Source organism: Halichoerus grypus, chromosome 7 (genome assembly GCF_964656455.1).
Source record: "Halichoerus grypus chromosome 7, mHalGry1.hap1.1, whole genome shotgun sequence".
Classification (NCBI taxonomy): domain Eukaryota; kingdom Metazoa; phylum Chordata; class Mammalia; order Carnivora; family Phocidae; genus Halichoerus; species Halichoerus grypus.
Genome location: NC_135718.1, coordinates 105,034,690 through 105,052,938, shown reverse-complemented (window position 1 = coordinate 105,052,938; position 18,249 = coordinate 105,034,690). Strand labels below are relative to the sequence as shown.

At 45.1% G+C, this 18,249-nt stretch overlaps 1 protein-coding gene and 1 pseudogene across 1 annotated transcript in view; both read left to right on the top strand.

Moving 5' to 3' along the window:
- Positions 1-18,249, top strand: part of TNR (tenascin R) — a 406,540-nt gene that overhangs the window by 119,989 nt on the left and 268,302 nt on the right. The gene's annotated exons all lie outside the window — the stretch shown is intronic.
- Positions 5,922-7,529, top strand: LOC118551522 (barrier-to-autointegration factor pseudogene; annotated as a pseudogene).

Genomic DNA, 18,249 nt, shown 5'->3' with positions numbered 1-18,249 from the left:
GCTCTCTAAGATGAATCACACCCTAGATGCTGGGCACTCCTGGGCAGAAGGCAAGGGCAGCATTTGATGAATGGCATCGTCCAAAATGGAGCTTCAAATAGTCTTTGCACCCAGGTCAGCGGCTTGCCCAGGCAATATGTTCCTGGGGGTGAAAAGCAGCTTCGGGCTCCTCAGTAGACTACAAAGCAGGTGTATTCAGGCCAGCCAGGTTGGAGGTTCTCACTTCCCACTATAAGCAATGACCCTAGGGCTTTGTGAGAGTGTTCTCCTGAGGCAGCACTCGCAGGCTTGGGAAGGGCATCTACCGGTAGGGTGGGCAAAAGCAAACAAATGATTTCCTCTTAGCCAGCTGGGATGGAGACTCCCCTCATGAAACAGAGCTGCAGTTTAATGGCATGGAACAAAAGCAGCTAAGCGGCTGCCAATACGCATCCGGCTGGCATCCAGTTGAGTCCCAGAACCGTAGTAAAAACAAGGGGGAGAGGGGAAAATAACCCGCCCTGCCTGGTTGATTTGTGGTGTCTGCAGTGACACTGCATTTGTATTTGCCTTTTCTCTGAAGAGGAGGTGGGCTCCAATGATACCACTTTCAATCTCAAGGCCAGACATGTAATCACCTGCCATTACTCCTTAATTACATGGTAACTACTACACCATTACTTTCTAACTCCAGTCTAATTGCAACTCACTTCTGATTAGTGGGCAATAAACACCCACAAACAGGGTCTGAGATCTATTTCCATAAAGCTTACTGGCAGCCTAAGACAAGGAATGCAAACATACAAATTGGGTGACCACGGGGAGCCTGCCTCAGTAATCATAAAGAACATCGGTTGAACTTGAACTATCCTCCCAGTTAAGGAACAGAGCGATTTGGGGTCAGAGCGGAGGTGTAGGGACCTGTATCCTAGTAGACAGAGTGCAGGAGGTGGGGATGTGGAGGTCTGGAGCCCAGGGTCTCCAGATCTTTTATTTATGGTGGTGTCATCTTTGCTAAGCACTTCACCTTCCTAATCAAAAATGAGTAAAATACACAAAAACTTTACTTCGCAAAAATAAAGATGGAAAAAAGATCCTATTTGTGAAAAAGCTCTGTGAAATAAAAGATGTTGGGTAGTTAACTGTTACTATTATTTTTAGGGTAGGGAATACCCTTTGATAGTGAAAGAACATTCGAGGCCCCTAGCCAGTTCTTCTCGGACTTTAATATGCATGCAAATCCCCTGGGGATCTCAGATTCTGATTCAGTAGGTCTGGGTGGCTCTGAGATCCTTCATTTCTAACAAGCTCCCTGGTGATGCTAATGCTACTGGTCCCAAGACCACACTAGGAGTAGAAGGCTCTAGGCCATTCTGACTCAAGGAGCAGCTGTGGTCCATGACAGGAAGGAGGGCAGAATGAACACATGGTCCCTGATGGGAGCCAGCACACATGGCAGCCTCACCTCCTGGTGCAGACAGCAGCATTGTCTGGGAGCATGACACATTAACACAATAACCCAGGTACACACACACTCAACTCAGGTCAGGTCTTCAGTGTTAGTGCTCCACATACAATGGGATAAATCTTCTTGGGGAGAGGACACCAGGAAGGTTCTGAAGAAAGGTTGGGTTTTGTGTGATGATCAGCAAAGGTGTTCCTATATCAGAAAATGCTCCACATGTGAGCGTGATGATCCTGGTCAGGGGCCCCAGATGGACCTCTCCCTCTTCAGAATCTGACCACAGAAGGGGCTCAGGTTACTATTTGATGGAAAGAAGAGGTGAAAGGAGAAAAGAAGGAAGGAAGGAAGGAAGGAAGGAAGAGGGAGAGAGGGAAGAAGGAAGAGAATGAATTCTTTTGGGGGTAGTGGGAAGAGTAGACATTGCCTACTTCACATTTTTGTTAATGGCTGACACTGAAAAGAACGCCAGAATTACAGATGGTTGAAGCTGGAAGGCATCTGTGAAGTCGTATTTTTCAACCTCTCATTTCACAGTGTAGAAAACAGAGACAAAGTGCCTTTCCTGCATTCCTACAGGGACTTGGTGGCAAAGCCAGGACTAGATCCCAGCTTCCCCAGTTCTCATTGCTGTCTTATTTCCCATGCTCCTCATACCAAATAAATGAAACTTGCTTCATGGAATGTCCTTACATGCCAAATGCCCAGAAAGAATGGAGGCATGGCAGCTGGGGCCCAGCTAGAGCCACCATGGACTGTAGCCCTCCTTGACTCTTTGCTGAGCCTCTTGGTGCCCTCAGCTCTGAACACCATCTATTTGATTTCTGAGAGAAGGCACTGTGTTTCTTCTGTTCCCATCCAATAGTGGGGAGAAGCCAGCTACCCCAGGACCCCAAACCTTCAAGGTTCTGATTCAGACTGATGACCCCTTTCACATGCCTGGACCTCACCGCACACTTGGCATAACCTGAAAACATCTGAGAGGCATGGGTCCCTGGGGAGGGATAAGGGACAGTGCTACTTTCTCAAGGAGACATCTGGTATCCCTAAGTGCTACAGTACATCTCAGGCAATGCGGCCACGCCAGGCTGGTGGGGGACACAGAGGCAGGGCCTGGAGGAGGAATGCTTTGGCAGTGAACACAAGGGCATGGTGAGAGTGAAGGGCAAAGTGACCCAATAAGACTGCCCTTCTGGGAGGACACTGTTGAGCAGAACCCTTAGAATCCAGAAATACCATTCAAGGTGCGTGAGGAGAGGTAATGGGCCTGGAAGCCAGCTGGTCTGTGGCATGCCTCCTGGCAGGCTCTCTACTCCATATAGGAAGTCAGGAGCCCGTAGTGGAGCAGAGCATATCCACATGCCAGTCTTCAAGTCATTTTTTAAAATAACCTTAATCTACGACCTATACTATGTATATTAGGTGAGCAAATTTAATATAAACTCATATTACAACATTACTTGTGAAACTCCTAGCAGTGAGCATGAGAAGTCATTAAATATCCTTTTAGCAAAGACTCCAGTGAGATTCCTAACAATTATGTAGAATAAAATCTAAATCTACATGAATGTGGGGTGTTTTAGAAGTCTAATTGAAGGGTGCATGCTATGTTCGTGATACAGAGTGTAAATAAGAGTGTTGAAGGTTTCAGATTTGTTTATCTCTATTTAGTACCGTGAAACATGTCATTATTGGCAAGGCTGGCTTTATCTTCATGCTCCTCTTTATACATCAGCTTCATGGTCAACTCCTCGCCTAGGAGGATGCTGAAGTTCAGAGATGTCAGGAGACCGACCAATGTGACTCGGTAAAACAGGGTTGTCCTGGCCTGGGGCTCACGCATGCCTGAGTTTATACCAGGACATAGCCCAGCTAAAAATAGAAGTCAATGGCAGTCTATTTAGGCTCTGGGTCACACCAGCCTCATCCAAAGATGAAAGGTTTATAATTCTATTAGCAACACTTAGCCCTCATTGACCTCTGCTGTCCTTTCTTTGTCTCCACTGATGTAAGCAAGCCATTTCCCTCCTGCCTCCCTTCCTCTCCTGCAGCCTCAGGAGGGAGGCTGCTTTGACTGGTTTCTCACCAGCCCCTGGTTATGTGGTGGGGTCCCCTGATGAGTCCAGATGGTCCCACTGCAGCTACACTCCAGGCTGCCGGCTAGAGGAAGGGAGCCTGTGGTCCTTTTTCCCTCAATATTTTTGCCCGTGGCCCCATTGTGTTGCATACACCACATAACCTTGCAACCGTGCAAGAAAGCCTGAGTGCTGAGTGTCTGTGTGTGCACGCACGGTCCAGGTGGGGGCAGGGTGAGGCGGGATTTATCCCGAGGAGCCCCCCTGACAAGGTCTCCCTTCTAAGAGGCAGAAAATACTGGGGAGGGGTATTTAGACAGGGACCTGGCAGAGGGAGGCCTGGAGGACACATGGTTACCAAGGCAGCTGCCCCAGGTCCCTGTCGGAAGCAATGACGATAGTGTATGCTAGGAAGAGTCAGGGTTCAGGCTCTGGGGGGAAGAAAAACATGGGGAGAATGTCTATAAGTGCTCCACCTTTTTAAACCAACTGGAGCTGATGATGATGATGATGATGACGAATTCCTGGAAAAGTTGGAAGAAACAATCAAGAAAGAATATCATAAAGAAAAAAAAGATTCCCAAGAGGTAGCAGGAAATCAAAACCCCTGCCAAGATGGTGAGAGGGAGAACATGGCCGGGAGAGGAGGGGAGCCAACACCTGTTTCCTCTGGCCGGTGTGTCTGGCTCACTCAGCCCAATTTCAATATCGGCTCAGCTTCGCTTCCCCCCTCCCCCGGGCTCGCCCCTACCACACTGGGGCATGACATTCTTTTCCTCACCATCCCCACCTCTCCCCACCATATTGCAACTGACAACAAAGGGATTTGGGTACAGTATACTCAATTCTTTAGTGAGACAAATTATGAAATGAACATATATGCGAGATGTACTAATTAACACTCGCTGAGTGCTTGCTGTGTACATCATCTCTAAAAGTAACAGTAGTCATGCAAGGTGAGGTTTGGAAAGGTTAAGTAACTTGCCCAAGACCACACAGCTAGTAATTGACAGGGCTGCGGTTTGACTGGGTTCATGTTTCCCCAGAGCACATGCTTTCTTATAATACCATAAAAATCTCTCCAAGGGAGGTGGTGGGGATTCCAGTTGGGCACATGTTCATCTTTGTAGGAGGCATTTAATAAACACTAGATATAGACTGAATATGCAGGATGCCTGATGCTGATCCAGTCTCTCTTGACTTTGATGACATGTTTTCTCCAGGAAGGGAGAGAGCACTGGCCTGACTCAGAGTCCTAAGTGGAGGTCAGAGTGCCACTTGGCCAGGAGCTGGTAATGGGATTGTGTAACAGAACACTCATGTCAGCAAGGCAAGCCATTGGGCTGAGAAATAGGACCTCCAGCCTCAGAGGACAGAAGAGCAGGAGGCCACGCAGAATGGATCTCGTGGTGACAATGAGATCAGATGCTTGACTGAGGTGTGCAGAGGACAGGCAGTGTATGCTGGCACACTGGCTCTGGGACAGGATTGGCGGGGAGGGGATATGTGTACTGACTTGTAGGATCTGCCAGTTTCCATGGTTGTCAATGCTCCCATCATGGTCAATTTCAAGCTACCAATGTGATGTCAACTGGCTCACAAAATTCCCCCCAAATTTGGCACTGAGCTTTTACCACTGGACCCAGGAAATGCTACACGAAAGACTTAAACCCTAGGCAAAATAGAACCTAGCTACAGAGACTCAGAAGTCTAGACAGGATTGCAGGAATTTGGAGGGATCATGCCTCTGTATTGGAGCATCATTCTAGAAAGATAGTTCTACTTAAACAGTGCCCGGGGGAGATCCTTGCAAAGTCTCTCCTGGCAACCCTTTCACTGGTTTCCAACTCCCATAAACATACATACAGCTCTAGGTATCTGAACTGAATACCTCCAGTCACAAATTACTGATTAATCCATTCCCTTATCAAATATTTTTAAAGCCTTCCCAACTGCCAGTCACTGTGTTGGACCCATAAATCCTCAGTCACTCTCGACCATACATGCCTTGAGGGAGGGGTCATGTTGATACCCCAGCACACAGCACAGTGCCAGGCACATAAGAAACATTTGTATATTTGTTGAGCAAATGATTGGAATGAAGCTCATTAATGGAAAAAAATAATATAAAGAAAAACAATATATCTTTAGGGAACTAAGAAGAGTTTATTTTCTCCACAGTATCTATTCTTCTCCCTTTCTCAGCCTTTGTCTCATCTCATAAGTGGTTTGGGATTTTAAAGACATCACAGAAAGATTAAGGGTACATTTGTCAAGGTTAGAAGGTCCTTAATTCATTTGTAAAACAGCTGCATTATTTTATATGTTAAGAAAGGTGGGCTTTTTTTTTTTTTCCTAATTGAAAAAAAAAAATCTATCAATGCCAGCAGTGGAGTGCTCAGGGGGATGGAGAATCCTAGTGTTTGGCACTGTCTGTGGGTCCAGCCTTTGAATAAAAGAGCAGAGGCCTGACCCATTGACTGGTGCCTTGTCCCTGCAGGGCATTTTTGAAAGAGAAGGCCATTTCCCACAACCCGAATTTCCTCTGCAATGGAGTGGAGTTCCTAAAACGTCAGCAGATATGCAAAGACAGGGAGCCCTGTAAGAAAGAGACTTAGATCGAGGTATCGGTGGGAGCAGCCAGGTGGTGAAAGGAGCGGTTACAGGAGCTGGAGCTGCCAATTAAGCTGATCAAGATGACAACCTCCCCAAAGCACCAAGACTTCGTGGCAGAGCCCGTGGGGGAAAAGCCAGTGGGGAGCCTGGCTGGGATTGGTGAAGTCTTGGGCAAGAAGCTGGAGGAAAGGGGCTTTGACAAAGCCTATGTGGTCCTTGGCCAGTTTCTGGTGCTAAAGAAAGATGAAGATCTCTTCCGGGAATGGCTGAAGGACACATGTGGTGCCAATGCCAAGCAGTCCTGGGACTGCTTCCGGTGCCTTCGAGAGTGGTGCGACGCCTTCTTGTGAGGCTCTCTTGGGGAGCCCCCAGTCCCTAGCCCCAGCATTGAGTCTCCAGAGTTTGCAGCCAGGTGGGGACTCCTCCCCTGTCCTCTACAAAGGAAGAGATTGCTGTTGTTGTACTCACTTCTGATGTACTTCAAGGTCTTTTGGGAGTTCCCTCCCCTCACCATTTCAACTTTTTTGAAATTCTCGCTCTTGCATGCATCTCCCTTCTTCCCCTGCCAGTTTCGTGTCAACAATTATCAGCTTTTCTGAGGGGATTCCTGGGCCTTCCTTCACCCCCCGCCCCCACTGGTCTGTTTTATGCTATTTGGCTCCTTTTTTGGTGGAATAGTCACTGTCCTTGTAAAGTTTTTTAAATCAATAAGTCAGTGCCTTCAAAAAAGAAAAAAGAAAGAAAGAGAAAGAAAGAAAGAAAGAGAGAAAGAGAGAAAGAAAAAAGAAAGAAAGAAAGAGAAAGAAAGAAAGAAAGAAAGAAAGAAAAGAAAGAAAGAAAGAAAGAAAGAAAGAAAGAAAGAAAGAAAGAAAGAAAGAAAAAGAAAGAAAGAAAAGAAAGAAAGGAAGAAAGAAAGAAAGAGACTTAGATCTCCTGAGCAAAACTACAGGGTCATTTAGAGCCTTAGGACCACCTAAGGATGCTGGAGCATCCTTTAGTCCAAGGCAGTGTAGAAGAAACCAAAGGATGGGGTGAGGGGAGTAGGGCCCAAAGGTGAGCCCCGCTGACCAGTATCTCTTGGAGACTGAGGAAAGACAAGGGTGGATGGTAAGGAAATCCAGGCTAGAGCTCCCCCTGCCTCCCCTACCCCCAAAACCCAACCTGGAGGCTGCTTCTCCAAAATTGAGATTGAGTGGGTTTATCAAGCTCCTTCCTAGGAAGGACTCTGTAGCTGGTGCCTAACAGATGAAGAACTATATTATCTAGTCTGTGACCTCTAAGGAAGGAATTATCTCAGGGCCCTGAGGATGGTTGGGTATTAGATATAAAACATGAAACATTTTCAATTGCTGCTTGTCTGCTCTTCGTCGTCGTCCCCCCCCCCCGCACACATTGATTTAAACTCAATCTACAGCACTATTATTTCCTCATATACCTATTATAGGATTAATCGTGTTGTGCTATATTACTTTGTATGTCTGTCTCCACTGCTGTCTGAGAGCTATTCAGTGGCAGGAACTGTGTGTCTACGTGTTTCCAGTGCCTAGAACAACCCCCCAAATACAGGCAGTGTTCTCAATATGCTTCTGTAGTGAACCAATTAATTCATTTGTTAATGGGTCAGCACGAGGAGAAAGGGAAGGAGGTCAAGAGCAGAGGGAAGGAAATGGTGACTAGGATAGGTGCTTGAAGAGTCAAAAATACACCTGAGACAAGGGGCTTGGGTGAACATCACTTCACACTGACATGACAGAATCAAGAACGATCCCCAGATGACCACAAGCCTCGGGGGATCAAAAGCAGTGCTGCTTTCTTCCAAAATGGTGGGCCAGGTTAAGTCACTCTGCAAGTTTTTAAGTTTAAATAAATAAATGCATCAGTGAAGAACCAAGCAAAGGGCAAGGAGGAGGGGATTTCAACAGAAACATCAAAGGATGACCTTTAAAGTAGAAGCTGGGTGAGAGCATCTGGGTTTCCAGGCCAACAGAGAACATGGAGCAGCCTCGGTGATGAAGTGATGTAATAATTCCCACAGGAAGGGAAAACACCACTGAGGCACCCAGCATATATAGTTAGCACCCAAGGATCCTGTCCTTTCTCCCTCTCTTCTTTCCTGACATTCTTAGGAGTCCAGATGGGAGCATCTCCTCCAGGACCCTCAGCGAAGCTGGAGCGAAGATCTCTGAGGTGTGCCAAATTTTAAAAATCCCAACTTGGTGAAGAGACACTACTAGAAAGGATTATTTCAAGGGTGGAGAAAGGAGCTCTTGCAATAGGGAGACCTCTGTAACATAGATCTGCAAGCATCCCACGGAGGCAAAGGGGTGTTCTTATACAGGGAGGAGCAGACCAGGCTGCAGAGAACCAGGGCTGGGGACATGGGTTGGAAGGGTGGCAGGATAGGATGGTAGAGGGGGGGATAACCCTGAGGCCAGCTCATTCTCAGGAGGGGCTTTACGGAGTTGAATGCTGACCAAAGTTCAGGGATATGGGGGAGGGAGAGAAGCTTAACCAAAGTTTGGTAACAAGCATCTTGTTCCAATTGATTGGTGGGGAGAAGTGGTTCAGCTACTCATTTATGAGGAATGTAGAGGATCTGCGTCCAGTCCTGACATAGGTAAACAAGGGGGCATCTATGAGTCTTACCTCAGTCATCTGGAGAAGGATGGGACTTTCCTGAAACAGAAAAGGTTTCTTAACTTCCCTGTTTTCCAGGATCACAGGGCTCAGGTAAAACTCAGCACTGCCAGGTATAAGAAGGCTTCTTTATATTTATCCCCATCTGCAGAAACCAGGGTGGTTTTGTTCTCAGTGATGTTTTTCCTAAGGTGGTTGGTATGTTATTTGTCTGGAATCAAGCTTCTGCTTATGATCAAAACTGTTTAGGTTCCAATCTTCAGCCTATCTTTTTTTTACTTGAGTCCATCAGATTAGGTGTTCTATATGTATCCAGATTTCAATATGGATATGATCCCAGCATTATATTCTCATTAGCAAGACTATTCCTGTCACATAACAATCTCTTAAGTTCTGTCCACTGAGTGACTTTTTATAAGATCATTTAAATTCCTTTGGCTTTATCTCTGTCCCCATCAAGGAAAACTTCTGATGATGTTTGGCTTCTCATGTAGTTTGACTACAGGGAAACAATGCACTAATCATGGAGCATTTAGCCCTCTGCTTGTATGAAAATGGCTCCTCATTGTAACTTAATCAGCTGGCCTTGACATTAACCTCTGTCTCACATGCATCTCAGTTAACACAAGTCAGCCCAGTGTCACCTGGCCAAAGACAGAAGTTGTCTCTATGCCTGCCAAGTAAAAGCCAAGTCCCAAGAGTGTGGGGACATCTGCAAGGTACTCCTGAGGATGGCACCTTAGATGACCCCACTACTCAGTCCAGCTCCTATTTCTAAAACCCTCAAGTCTCTGCAGCCAAAGACTGTTGAAAGGTCTATCCCCCAGATCACCTCAACCTCAGCAGCTGTTGTAAAAAGACAGGAAACAAGGACCCCATTCCTAGTGTTTACTTTTTTCCTTCTTTTTATTGATTTATTCCTCATTCCCCTCTTCCATTCTCTTACCTCCATAGGCAATGATTCTAATGTATTTGATGTATGTGTATGTTCCTGAAAACTATGCTTGTTATCAATCCAATATTTATGTAAGTAGAATTGAGTAATAAATTTAACTCAAGTTTTTACTTCCTCTACTTCACACTATGCTTGAAGGCTCCATCTGGGTTACTATATGCACATTTAGTCTATAGCTTCCTCCTGCTGCAAAGTGCTCCATGATGTGCATGGACTATGTGTGGCTTATCCATTCCCCAGGATTGAAACTCAGAGAATCCCCACCACACTGCCCAGCAAACAGGGCTGTGGGGAGGGGTCTAGAGCATGCCTCTTTGTGGACTTCCAGTTCTTTGGAATCTATGTAGATTGGCTCCATTTGAGGACTACCAGACTGTTCTCTAGAATGGCTGTACACTCCCACTTGAGGGGCTTGAGGGTTTCTATAGCCCTCATCCATGCCAACACCTGGTGTCATCTAACTAGGATTTTTGTCACTCCCCCAGTTTAAAGTGGTGTCTCATTATTTAACTTTGCACAGTTCTGATTACTAACGTGCTTGAACAGCTCCTCTTTTCCTTATTACACTCTGGAGTTCAGTCTTTTTATTTCCTATTCTTACCTTCTGCCCATTTTTCCATTAGATTTTCTGCCTTTTTGTTGTTGATTTACAGGAGCCCCTTATACATTTTATATATCAGTCCTTTGTAATTTTCAGACATTACAATATTTCCTCCCAATATCATCTGTCAATTTTATCTGCATTATTCATAAATCCTTTTTTTTTCGATCAAATTCCACTTTTTTTTTCCTTATGCCTTATGTTTTTGAAATTTTGTTTAGGAAGTTCTTCCTCTACCCCAAGATCACAAAGCGATTCTCTTACATTTTTTTAAAGATTTTTTTATTGTATTTTTTTTATTATTATGTTATGTTAATCACCATACATCATTAGTTTTTGATGTAGTGTTCCATGATTCATTGTTTGCGTATAACACCCAGTGCTCCATGCAGAATGTGCTCTCTTTAAAGAGGGCACGTTCTCTTACATTTTCTTCCATCAACCTTTTACTAGGCATTGCATTTAGCCCTTTAATTTGCATGTTCTACTTTGTGTGATGCTCATTTAAAGAAATCGAGTTGCTTTTCTCCAGAAAGATAACTGCAGCGAATGGTTAAGTAAAGTAAGTCCACGAAATTAATGCCATCTTGTAAACAATCTATCTTCTCCCCATTGATTTCTAATGCCCCCTTTATTATATATTACATTTCCATAGCAATGTATACTATCAGAAAGTTTCCAGATTAGATCCACTTGTTAGAGAATAATAAGACATCAGAAGATTTCTTGAAAATAGAAACATCAAAGGCTTCTAAACCCCGTGGTGCTTCCGGGGTGAGCTGTATTAGAAGGAAAGCTTGGGCAGACAGCAAAGCTCCTTGGCGTCTCCTAGTAAGGCATAGAGTCCTCAGGCCTGAGAGCCTCTGCTGTCCTTCCTCTCACTATAGAACTGACTGGGCTCAGCAGGAGCTAGTATTAGTTTGTTGGCTGCAGTGAGTTTGAAACTTTCATAAATCCTCTAAGGATAATAGCTTCCACACCTTAGGAAAACCTCATGAAGTACTTAGTATCATTTCCATTTTATAGTTGAGGAAAATGGGGGCAGGGAGGGAGGGAGGACTAATATAACTTACACCAGTCTGCCCAGAGCTCGATTTGACCCTAAGTGTGCTTACCTCTACTACTGATGACCCTTCTACTCCATTATTCTGCTCTTCACATCTATTTTAATTCTATGTTTATTGAGTTCTGACTGTTATAGAATATTGTGCTTTGGGGGCTAGGTGCTTGGTAACTCATTAAATAAGAATTCTTCCAGTCCAGTCTGGAAGATAAGATGTATCCATAAGTACAATATAGGTTAGAAAAGCTGAAGTGCCTTAGAGGACCAGTAAGTTCTATAGTTGCTCAGAATTGGGAAGAATGTTTCCAACCTACCTCTTTACAAGAAGAACCCATCCCATTAGATTTTCATGTATGTTGTAGTCACAAGTTTGAATGTTGACCATTGGGTTGCATAAATGTTTAGCAAAAGCCTAGTCATTCCAGGCTTTTAGGAATTAAAGGAGATAGCCTCCATCTTGCCTGAAATGTCTCTTTCAAGCCACTTGCAAGTCTAAAATTTCGCCTACAATCCCAAGGCAACTCAGTCTCAACAATTCTCCACCACTGGTCTTAGGAAAGTTTATGTGGAGGCCAGAAATACTAGAGATATAGGAAGGAAGGAACAGGAAGAAAAGTGATAGGCAGATATTTTATTAATAGAATGAATTCTATACTAACTTTTCAGATTTGAAAGGTGTCGTAGATTGGGAAACCCAGAGGCAGACCCAAGGACAAGGATTCATGTGAAAGTGGCCCAGGAGAACCTAGTATGAGAGAGGGAAGCAGGCCAGGGATGGGGAGGAAGCCAAGCAAGGTGATATTTCAGGCAAGGTACCAGTCTCAGCCTGATTCTTCAGGGGAGCTCTAGAGTGTAGGCATCTCAAAAGTTTGTTCAGACTTGAAACAATGTTGTTTTCATGCTCCTGCATGCATCAGGCATTGGTTAAGGGCCCGGGTGAGATGAGGTGGTGGAAGATAAACTCCCAGGCAGCCCCTGTGGTCCATGGGCTGTCCTCAGAAAGGAACCAAGCATGGAGAAGTAGAGGCTCACGGAAGCTGAAGGAGGGATGGAGCCTGGGCAGAGCATCAACAGTACCCCTGTGAACAAGGGTCTGCACTACATCTGTAAGTCAAGTTCAGGAATTCTGTCAGCTTGTAGCCATTCCTAGGGAAACTAAAAGTCCCTTCTCAGTTTACAGGTGAGGAAACTGAGGCACAGATTGGTTAATGCATTTGCCCAGAGTTATGTAAACTAATTTGTGACAGGATTATAATTTTGGGTTCCTAAATTCAAGTCCAGGACTCTTTCAACTACATCTCACCATCTCACTTCCTTGCAATGACCATAGCCCTTAAAGCTCGGAGAAGCACTTGCCAACACAGTAGGTCATATTTTTAACAGCAGGTACATCACTCTCTGCCAGATTCTGGCTTCTTTTAAGCCCAGCATCCATCCTTGCAGGCCCCGCTGGTCCCATAGACCAGCCCAGTAGAAAACAGACTGATCCCCTTGACAGCAGACCCAGCAGTCATCTGGAAGACTTATCTAGGTAGTTAAGGAGACCTTGGCGCCTGAAGAAGGCACTCAGAAGATGACAGGTTTGAATAGTCTGACAAATTTTTATTGCCCCCAAATCTCCAGTCCCGTAAGTCATGAAATAAATTTCAGCCTACATCAAATAAATGATTGTCTGTTTAAGAAGGAAAAGGTGGATGAAGCGAAGAGCGCAAAACGTGCTCTTCTTTCCCTCAGCTCCTTATCAGGGATTCTTCCATCCAGGACTTCGCCTAACCCTTCCCAACACCAATCTCCCCTGCCAACTCCCCTGATAGATAGCTGGTGCAAAGAATAGAGAACAATCAGGGGTTAAGCCTGCTTTTGCAGAAATGTGAGGACAACCACGCAGGAGGAAAGAAACTCTGAAAGATGAGAAAGCTCTCATGCTTGCTGGTTGGGCAGACAAAGTGACTAGCAATTCCTTAGAGCACTAAAGATTTATCAGCATAAGGAAAAAAAAATCAATTGGCCAGATAATCTTAAAAGAAGGAAGGAGAAAAAAATAATGCAGTGACTAAGGGGATGGGAAAGGAAATTTTAAGATGTCTTCTCTGGTCTGCCATGGCACAATCTTGTGCTTCCTTCATCCTTGCATTTAACAGACTGAATTGTAATTGTCCATTTGCTTATCTGTTTCCCTGGCCACAAATGCCTTGCTCCTGGTGACAAGGACTCTGTCTTTTTCGTTCACCCTTGATGTATGCCAGGCCTCACACAATGTCTAGGACATAGCAGATCCTCATTATATATTTGTTGAATGACTAAGAACAAAAATTAATGAACTGGCACTTTTTAAGGGCCAATGTTGACCAAGGCACAGTGCTAGACACTTGACCTCCTTGAGTCATATCAATCTCTCAACAGTGAGACAGATTTTATCATGGTCATTTTGCAGATAAGAAAATTGAAATTCAGAGAGATTAACAACTTTCTTGGGGCCAGACAGCTAATAAATGGAAGATCTGGGATTCGGAGTAAGGTCTCTCTGACTCTAAAGTCTATGGTTTTGTTGGATTTACTATTTATTTATAGACAATTCTTTATGATGTCTGACCGCCCAGTCTGAGGATGAGCTATTATCTTCCCTCTCTGTGCTGCCCGCCATCTTGTCATTCCATTCTTTGCCTACACTTCTTCCATTTGGTACACTGGAGAAAGAAAAAAGACGAAATCCAAGCCAACCCATTAATTACACCTTGTCAAGCTCTTCTCTCTGGGTGTTTCATTTGTGTATGGTTTCTCCTCCACTACAGGCTGTAAACTCCTTGGGGGCAAAAGTCACATTTTGTGCATCTCTGACCACTCCTCCCTCAGGCACTTATAGGTATGATTTAGGTCATAGGCGGTCATGTCACCGTGGTTGGCGTCACAGCAGAGGGTGACAGAATGAGGGCACCAGGGACTCAGGGGGCTGTGGCACATAAATGGGAGGTGCACAGGAACTGCCTTTGAAAGCCCCACTGAAAACAGAGTACTCCATCAGTTGTACACAAAACGGACTGGTTCTCAAAGGGCAAATGGGATGTAAATGGAGAGGAGGGGAGAGCATGGTATAAACATAGTTTCTCGAAAAACTGGAGCACAGTGGAGTCAGCCGGTCTGTCTCTAACTCCCTCTCCTCTCTGGGCAGTCAGATAGCATCGGCATGGAAGAGTGTTTTTTTTTTCAGTATGCCCTGCCTTCCTCCTGTGATCTTGGGTGACCTTTCCCAGCCTGAGACTTCCCAATAGCAAAAGGAGTGCTGCGGCCAGCCCAATTCTCTGACCCAGAGCTCCTGGGGACACCATGCCAGTCTTTGATGTACCAGTTACCTCACAGGGCTACTCAGGTGCTGGGATAGGGGGCTCCTGTGAAGATCAAGAAGTGCGGAATTAAGCTTATTAGTAGCACCGCACCTGAACATTGGTCTGCTGAAGGGCCATCCATCTCGCTGGGCTGAAGGGATGGAGCATGATTAATGCAGCTGGTTAGCGAGCTGGTCTGCCTCTGCCCATCGCCTCCTCTGGATGCAGTTTGAAGAATTCATTAGGAGAGGAGCAGCAGGGAAGGGGGAGGGCTGTGCTGTCCCAATCCAACCCCCTCCCCCTCCTGCAGTTTGGCTTCCTTAACCAAGATGATCAAGGTTGATCAGGGTCCAATAGGTCTTCATCGTGGGCACAAGAGATAATCAGCCTTGGTGTACCATTCCCAAACCACTTAGCAAGGTTAAAAGGTTTTCAATGCTCCTATTCACTGGAAAATAAAATAATGAAAATAAAAAAGGTCTTGGTCCTCTATGCTGACCCTGCTGGAATCTTCTCTGGCTGTTCCGTGAGAGAGTCTGCAGTCTAGCCACATGGACACTGGAGTAGGTAACTTTTCAGTGCAGTGTGGTGACTGCAGGGCACAGAGTGTGCTGGGAGGCCAGAGGAAGGACTTACCTGCCCTGTCTGGGCCTCCTGGAGGAGCGAAAAGGTGCTGGGCTGCTTTGAGGGTGCCCCACACCTCACCACTCCCGGGTGCTAAGTCCAGAGTGATCCTTACAGACTGCCAAGCTGCTCCCACCCCCTGATTTAACCCCTGAGATGTGGGCTCTGTGAACACTAGCTGTTACGTAACCATTAGAATCACTCTTCGTTGTCACCCTGGGATTTTTTTGTTTGAATTCTTTGAAGCATCATTTTAGAATTCTGTAGAATTCTAACCCTTCTCGCCCCTACTGGTGTCAATTTATTAATTGCTACAGTGACTGCCGAGAAGTGGGAGAAATTAGCAACGATCTCCCAACTCAAAAAAAAAATCATTTATTAATGATTAGGCCATCTTTTTAAGTTTTTTATAAATTTGTACTGACCCCTTCCTATTTCCTTTGGGAGCAGGAGTGTCTGGGTTCGAAGCAAACTCATTTTATTGATTTCTCAGGTTGGATAACTTGACACCAACCAAGGCAGGAGCGCGGTTATCTCGATGCTTTATGTACAGGAAGCAGGAAAGACGAGAAAAAAGGTTTCTGTCGCTGGAGCAAGAAGATTTATACTTTAGTGCCAGGTCTCCAGCATATCGTTGGTGGATCCTGGGTAAATCACTTTTGTTACCTACCGCACTAAAACAGACAAACAACACCCGTTTACTGACACCAACTCCTATTACCACACTATTTCTTGTCCTCTCAGGACTAGTGCACGTAATTTTCACCATTTCTTTATTTCATTATTTATGTATTAATTTATTCTTCCCTCATTCCAGGATGGCTTTGAGAAAGCTGACAAAAGAAAAAACAGGAAGAGGAAGAAGAGGTTGAATGAAAATATATGACAGGGAAGATTAGTCCCCTAAAATATGTGCCATAAGGTTCTCTTTATTGGAAATAAGCTGTGTTAGTCTCAGAGCTTTCTAGTGGCCAAATGAAGTTATGTGACCTGGAAGGGAAAAGCATCCCAATCATTCTGAAAAAAAATGTTTGTTTTTTTTTTTTTTTCTGCTTCTGAGAACTAACAGAGATTTCTTTCTTGGATCCTAATAAAAGAGCCCTGAGAGATGTAGCAGCTGACATCCTCCACATCTTCAAGATGCCAGCAATTTCTTCAGACTGTTACTTGTATTATCCCTCATTGCAACAGGAGGACATAAGGTCAGCAGGGATACCCGAGCACGGGTCAGCGAAAGATACCCTACGGTCAGAAATCAAAACAATGTGCTGCGAGTATGTATCGCTCTGCGTTAGGCTAGACCTGATCAACTTGACATTCTTGAGACAAGTTGTTCTCAAAGTAGCTCTGAACCTACAGCATCAGTCTCACCTGGGAACTTACTAGAAGTGCAAATTTTTGAGCTCCACCCAGAATCAGAAACTGAATCAGAAACTGGGGGTGGGGCCAGGGAATCTAGGCTTTTGGGTTTTTTAAAAAGATTTATTTATTTGAGAGAGGGGGGGGGGGCAGGAAGAGTGGGAAGGGGCAAATGGAGAGGGAGTGAGAGTCTTAGGCAGACTCCACGCTGAGTGTGCAGCCCATGGTGGGGCTCCATCTCATGACCCTGAGATCACAACCCTGAGAGGAAACCAAGAGTCGTCAGAGGCTTAACCGACTGGGCCACCCAGGTGCTCCCAGGAAATCTGGGTTTTAAAAAGCCTTGATGCAGTGCCAGGACCAGTGATATGGGGAGGACGGACTAGATTGTATGACCTTCCAACAATTACACTCCTTTTTGCCTTTGATCCTTTGATTAGAATTGGGCAGCAGGTAGTTTGAGGATTTTTTTTTTTTTTTTTGGCAAGAGCCTGGAGAGCAAATAATTAGGTTATTAATTAAAAACAGATCCATAAACTTTCAAAACCCCTCAGAGGAAAGTCTGCTTGACCTCCTCCCTCTTCTGCTCGCTGTGTCTCCCCAGAGGTCCTCAGGCCTCCCTGCTTTGTGCAGGAGGGGTGCCCAGGGAAGGCCAGCAGGGAGACCGAGTGTCTCCTCCCAAGACAGCTTCACTCCAAGTTGTGCACTTCTCCCTGGCTCCTTTCAAACTGTTCTTACATATTTTAGATGTATATTTGTTCTTTCTTTCCCACTGCCCCTCCCAGCTCTAAAATCCTATCATTATTCCATTTTATAGGAATAGAGTAAGAAAGAGCCCTAAAGCTGAAAGAGACTATTGAGATAATGTGTAACAACCTCCTCATTTTACAGATCACAAGCGAATTGATGGCAGGAACAATTTCCTTGTGTATCTCTTAGCTCAATACGAGGCACACAACAGGTTCTTGGTGACTCTCAGCTGAATCTGCTTGTTGACTGTATGTATAGCTTCATAGTTTTCACATGCCGTATAGCATTGGATCCCCATGAATGCCCAGGAAATATAACTATCCCCATTTTCAGACCAAGAAACTCAAGTTTGAGTGGCTGGATGTTTACTGAGGTTTCACAGCTTTTAATATTCCAGATCCAAACTGGAATCTAAGCCTCTTGACTTTTGATCCTCTTACCTTTCCCCTCTGCCATGTGGCATCTCCCCATAGTGCCTGGAACCATGCTGGTGACACACTCTCCCCACCCTCAGACACATAAACATGCATCCAAATGAATGTAAACAGTGGTCAGCTCCGGTCAACTCTAGGAGACCGGATGCAAGGGCCTCGGTGTCTTCAGCGACTCAAGATTGGCTGCATGACCTTGCCAAAGCTCAGCTCTCTGCAGAGAGAACTTAGGAAGGGGTGGTTTTTACCAGACTCTTCTGAGAGCTGTAGCTACTGGATCATCAAAATCAGCTAAATACAAATTGAAGATAAAGGGGATAAAGGCATTTCTGTATTTTCATATTTCATATCTGTAGACATTTCTCTACACACAT